Here is a 6,000-nt window from a genome sequence, read left to right on the forward strand (position 1 = left end):
AGCTTTCCCCTTGTCCCAGATCTTCCCCACCGTCTGGCAGGGATCGCAGGTGAGGCAATACAGACGGACAGCTGCAAAGATCCCTGGCCAAAAAAAGTTCTGTAACAACCTTTCCCTGGTGCGGTGGATCCCCTGGTGTCCTGCGAGCGGGACATCATGGGCTAGGTACAGCAACCTGCGCCGGTACTTTTGGGGAACCACCAGTTGCCTCTGGACCTTCCATGGCTCCGCTTTGCGTCTGGGAGCCCACTCCCGGTACAGGAATCCCTTTTCCCACAGGAATCTCTCCCTGCAGCCCTCCCCCAGCTGTGGAGATGGGCTGAGACTGGCCAGTTCCCTCAGCTTCTGCAAGGAGGGAGGGTCTCTCTGCTGCTCTGCCTGGAACTCTTCGGCCAGGACAGGGGCAGAAGCCACTTCCCCTTCCCTGCCTGGATCCAGCACCCCTGACCTGTGAGATCTGGTTTTTGGGGGCCCCCTTTCTCTTAGGGTTGGCCTCTGTGGCTCCTGTGGCTTTGGCTGGGCCTGTACCCCTGAATCTGGGGAGCGCACCCCTCGTTTTCTTTGGCTACGGGTCAGGACCAGGGCACGAGGGCGTTCACCTGGCCAGTTCTCCAGGTCACCCCCCATCAGTACATCCGCTGGCAAATGGCTGTGCACGCCCACCTCCTTGGGGCCTTCCTTCTTCCCCCATTTCAGGTGCACCCTCGCCATGGGCACCTTGAAAGGGGTCCCATCAATTCCTGTTACAGGCAGGTGGGAATTGGGTATCATGCAGCCCGGTGCCACCACCCCGGGTCGGGCCAGCGTCACGTCAATGCCTGTGTCCCAGAACCCCGTGACCTTTTTCCCGTCTACCTCGAGGTGTTTGAGACACTTGCTCCACAGAGGTAGTGCCGCCCCCACTCTGTAAACTGACCTCTGAGCATTTGGTCCCCCTGAGGAGCTGGTCTGTGGGGCGGACTCAGCCCAATCCGAGTACCCATTGTCAGCACCACCCGCCTTGGCCGCCAGCCCCTCTGGCTTCTGGGACCCCACCCAGTTGACTCCATGACCCCCCCGGCCTGCTCAACCTGTCTGGGAGCTTGGGGCACTGGGCTGCTCTATGCCCCTTTCGCCCACAGCGATAACAGCCTGGGTCTTGTTGTGTCCCTCGGGCCGGCTGCTCTGTCCGGGCTCTGTTTGGCTCTCTGGGGGGTGGGTGGCTGGCCCCTCTTTCCTGGGCTCGCCCAAGAGGTGGTCCCCTCTGTTGTACGGTCAGGAACTGGTCTGTCTGAGATTCTCGGTCTCTCCGAGACTCCCTCTCTTTGTGGGGCTCACTTTCAAACCTGGCCCAGCTGTTTGTGAAGTCATCTGCCAGTTTCCCTGCATTGTGTGAATCCCCTGGCTTCCGGTCCACGAGCCACACCCTCAGGTCATGTGCGCACATCTCATAGAATCGCTCCAGGACCGCCAGCTCGATCAGGTCCTCTACGGACTGGACTCCCATCCCGAACACCCATTTCTGGTAGTATTGCCTCGGGCGGGCGGTTGTATCTACATGGGTTTCCTCTGGCCTCTTCTGCGCCTCCTGGAACCTCTTCTTGTACATCTCCGGAGTCAGTCCAAACTTATGCAGCAGGGCCTGTTTGAGCCGTTCATAGTCCCCAGGCTGCAGCCCCACCAGCTGGCTGAGCACCGCTGCGGCCTTCTGGCCCAGCAAGGGGGTGAGGTGCCGGAGCCACTCGGCTGCGGGAACCTCGTGCAACTCACAGGCTCGCTCAAAGGTGGTAAGGAACTCGTCCATGTCCCCTGGGTCCTGACACTGGGCCAGCACACGTGTCTCCAAGTGACTGGCCACCCCGAGCCATCTGGCCCTCTCCCCGCTTACCGCAGCTGGGGCCTCTTGGCGTCTCCACTCTGCCATGGCCTGCTCATGCTCCCGCTCTCGCTCTCTCTCCTCCCGCTGTCTCTCTTGTACCTGGCGCTCGTGTTCCCTCTGCCGTTCCCGGGCTTCCAGTTCCTTTAATCTCACCTCGAGCTCCAGCCATCGCAGCTCTGCGGCGGGGGACTCTGCCCGCGATGGACCACCACTAGCTGAGCGCAACCTGGTGGGCACCACGTCTGTCTGACGGCGTCGAGCCCCTGCTCCTGTCGGAGAATCCGAAATGCTTCCCGAGGCTGACCGGCCACTTCCTGCCAGGACAGGCTCTGCCCCCCCGATCGGTCATTCTCTTCCAGCTGGGCAATCAGCTGGGCCTTGGTCGCCTTCCCCATGGTCAGGCCCCTCTCTCTGCACAGCCCCACTAGCTCTGCCTTCAGGAGTCGGGTATAATCCATCTCCCCGCTGTCTCCCGGGGTATCCACTCACCAGCAGCAGCTGCAGGAATTGCTCTGTTCCCCCTCTGGCTCGTGAGGCTCCTTCCTTCTCTTGCGCTCAGTCAGCCACTGCTGGGAGCTCATCCGTGGGTGCAGTGCATCCCACTTCTGACACCAGTGTGATGGGGTTCAGGGGTCCCCCTGCACTGCACCCCGTCTGCTGGCAGGAGTGACTGTCACTCAGCAGGTACAACAGGAGGTTTATTAGGCAACAGAAGCCCAGTTTCTCACAGAAGCGTCAGTACAGCAGCCAGAGACAGTCCTTCCAACCCGTCCTGGGGAGAGGAGCCCGAGGGGTGCCCCTCTGGGGTGTAGCTTTCCCCCTCCTCAGGCTGGCTGCCTTCCAGCTCCCTCTCCCCGCAGCCGCTAACTGCCGCCCCCCGATTCAAAACCAGCGCGGCTCCTCCCTCCTCTTTGTTCAGGGCAGAGGTGTTACCTGGTAGCCTAGGTTATAGCCCCAGGGTCATGCTTAGCCAATGGGAGCTGCTCTGCTTGTCTCTCACGTCCAGCCTGAGTCTCACACATGCACCCCCCACTCCATCACATCTGGAAGCCATTTGATGTGTCCATTGTACCTGTTGACCACAAATATTGTGCCAAAGGGCCAGGTGAGGTGTGTAATGAAAGCTGAGGATGCCCTGAACCTGTGGGGTACGTCTGTGTTGTGTGTGGGTAGTTATAGTTTAGCTCTGTAGCTGTATTAGAAGCATTTTTAGTGCTAAGACTTACACCAGGAGATGTGATCTCCACCGCTGCCGGGATGATGGGCTGAACAAAGGCTCCGACAGCCCAGACTCACCTCAGGAACGTGGGACTTCTCTGCTGCGATGCACCCAGTGGTGACGGGCTGGGTCAAGTGACTTTGGGCGAAGCAGTGGGATGGAAATCAGATGCCGGCAAGCTCAACAACCCACCCCAGAGCGCCACAGCAGACAGCCTGAGTCAGGTGGCTGATTCTCCAGTGTCTGCTGGGTAGGAGAAAGGGCTTTTCCTCTCCCCATGAAAAACTGGAAAATGGGCCTGGCAGTGTCCATCTGGGTTCCTGGACCCAGATCTGGACTAGCATCTGATGAAGTGAATCTGTGCTCACGAAAGCTCATGCTCAAAACTTTTCTGTTAGTCTATAAGGTGCCACAGGACCCTTCATTGCTGTTACAGATCCAGAGTAACACGGCTCCCCCTCCGATACTTGACATCTGGGTTCCTGTTTCAGTTCCAAGGATCCATGTTCCAGCTTGCTGGCTCCAGCTCACCACATCTCCAGTAACTGAGACAATGTAGCCTGGAATCATCCCCCTTATGGGGTGACTGTCAGAGACTTTCTTCGCTGGCTGCATCAATAGCTGTAATTGATGTATGTAAAGTATCACCTGAACAATGGTCTCTTTCACCCTGTTCTTTCATTCTTAATAAACCTTTACATTTTAGATTCTAAAGGGTAGGTCCAGCGTGGTGATTTGGGTAGGATCCAAGTATATATGGACCTGGGACTGTGGCTGGACCCAGGACTGTGGCTGAACCCTTTGGGGCCTGGAAGAATCTGTGTGGAGTTGGTGAAGTGAGTTTTAGAAACTTCTCACCTGATTTGGGGTTGTTGGTTTGGGCTGGTAGAGCGGCTGGGCAGTCTGTGGGTTTCCTTGTGTGGCTTCCGGCCAGTGGGGCTGGCAGAGGTGCTGTGGTGGCTGGTTGGATTGTCCTTAGTGAGCAGGAAATCCCAGCCTGGTGCTGTAAGTAGCCCAGTTTTAAGCAATATACCCTGGATTGTTTTCCTTAGCTGTGCCCAGAAACCCCCTTGTATTACACCCCTTCCACAGACACAGTGCAACAGAGGAGGACAGGCAGGCTGCTTTACTGGCGCTGGGTCGGACCCAGCTTGAGCGTACGTATTTACACACCGCATGGCCATTCCCCCGCGTGAAGCCAGCACGTTTCCTTCCTGGGCTTGGCTGTGATTTACAGTACTGGCACCATTCATGCTGATACCCCTTGGCTCTCCCACCCTCCCTCCCTGCTCACCCACCTGAACCCCCATGCCCCGGAGCACCCAGAGCAGCTCCCCGGGGACACAGCAAGACGTATGACACACAGTGCTCCCCCATTTCCCAGGGGAGCCAGCACTGGCTGAGGTTGTACCCCAGCTGCAGCTACCACAGCTCTCAACTGAAGTAGGGGAATGGAGGGCGACTGAGGGGCAGATGGGGAAATACTTTCTGGGTCGGGGCTGTGAAGCTCTGAGCCAGGTCCCCAGGGAAGCTCTGGGATCTGCATCACTGGAGGTTGTCAAGAACATGGACAAACAGCTGCCAGGGCTGGGCTAGGCTTTCATGGCCCTGCCGAGCACCGGGGCCAGGATTTAGTGACCTCGCAAGGCCACCTCCAGCCCCCTATTTCTAGGGGCCTATGAAAGGGAAGAGGGGTGTGGGAATGGTGGGACCAGCTGGCCTGGCAAGGCGGGGGGACGTGCTGGCCGGCAACAGGGATCCCCCAGCAGGGACTGATCCTGGCTGGGTAACAAGAGGGGTGTGGGAATGGTGGGACCAGCTGGCCTGGCGAGGTGGGGGGACGTGCTGGCCGGCAACAGGGATCCCCCAGCAGGGACTGATCCTGGCTGGGTAACAAGAGGGGCGTGGGAATGGTGGGACCAGTTGGCCTGGCAAGGCGGGGGGACATGCTGGCCGGCAACGGGGATCCCCCAGCAGGGACTGATCCTGGCTGGGTAACAAGAGGGGCGTGGGAATGGTGGGACCAGTTGGCCTGGCAAGGCGGGGGGACGTGCTGGCCAGCAGCAGGGATCCCCCAGTGGGGACTGATCCTGGCTGGGTAACAAGAGGGGCGTGGGAATGGTGGGACCAGTTGGCCTGGCAAGGCGGGGGGACGTGCTGGCCGGCAACAGGGATCCCCCAGCGGGGACTGATCCTGGCTGGGTAACAAGAGGGGCGTGGGAATGGTGGGACCAGTTGGCCTGGCAAGGCGGGGGGACGTGCTGGCCAGCAGCAGGGATCCCCCAGTGGGGACTGATCCTGGCTGGGTAATGAGACCCCCGCCTGGTCGATGGCGCCAGGCCCTTCACCAGTGAGCCAGGCCGCCCTTGGCAGCCCATATTCTGCCTGTCTGTGTAGCAGAGCCAGCGCTCTGCTGGGACGAGCAGGAAGAGGCTCTGTGCTCGGTAGACTGCAGCTCTCCAGCCTGCCCTGCCTACCGTCGCCACACGGCCTCCTGCCGCCTCGCCCCAGAGCGCAGCCAGCAGCAGGCTGCCCCTCCTCCGCGTCCCCACAGCTGCCTTTTCTCCCAGCCGCAGGCCAGGCTGCAGTGGGACCTGCCACTCGCGTCCCCGCGGCCGGAGCACAGCAGCCACACGGGCTGTCCCAGGCCCCTGCTCCAGGGCCAAGCAGCTGCAGCTGCCTCGCAAGGTCAGCGAGGGCGCACACGGGGCAGGGCTCCTCCATTAGCACTCAGCCGTCTGAACCGCAGGACCAGGGCCCAGGGAGGGGCCAGCACCCCCAGGACAGGCACTGGCAGAAGAGCCAGAGCCGTGGAGGGCTCCCGCCTGGCTGGAACCCCACTGGTACTAGGGCCCCGGCAGGGGGTGGCTTTGCTGCCACGTGACGGGTGCTGGGGCTGGGCGCTCCCCCTCGCCCCGGGCCA

The sequence above is a fragment of the Carettochelys insculpta genome, chromosome 2, assembly GCF_033958435.1.
Source record: "Carettochelys insculpta isolate YL-2023 chromosome 2, ASM3395843v1, whole genome shotgun sequence".
Taxonomy (NCBI): domain Eukaryota; kingdom Metazoa; phylum Chordata; order Testudines; family Carettochelyidae; genus Carettochelys; species Carettochelys insculpta.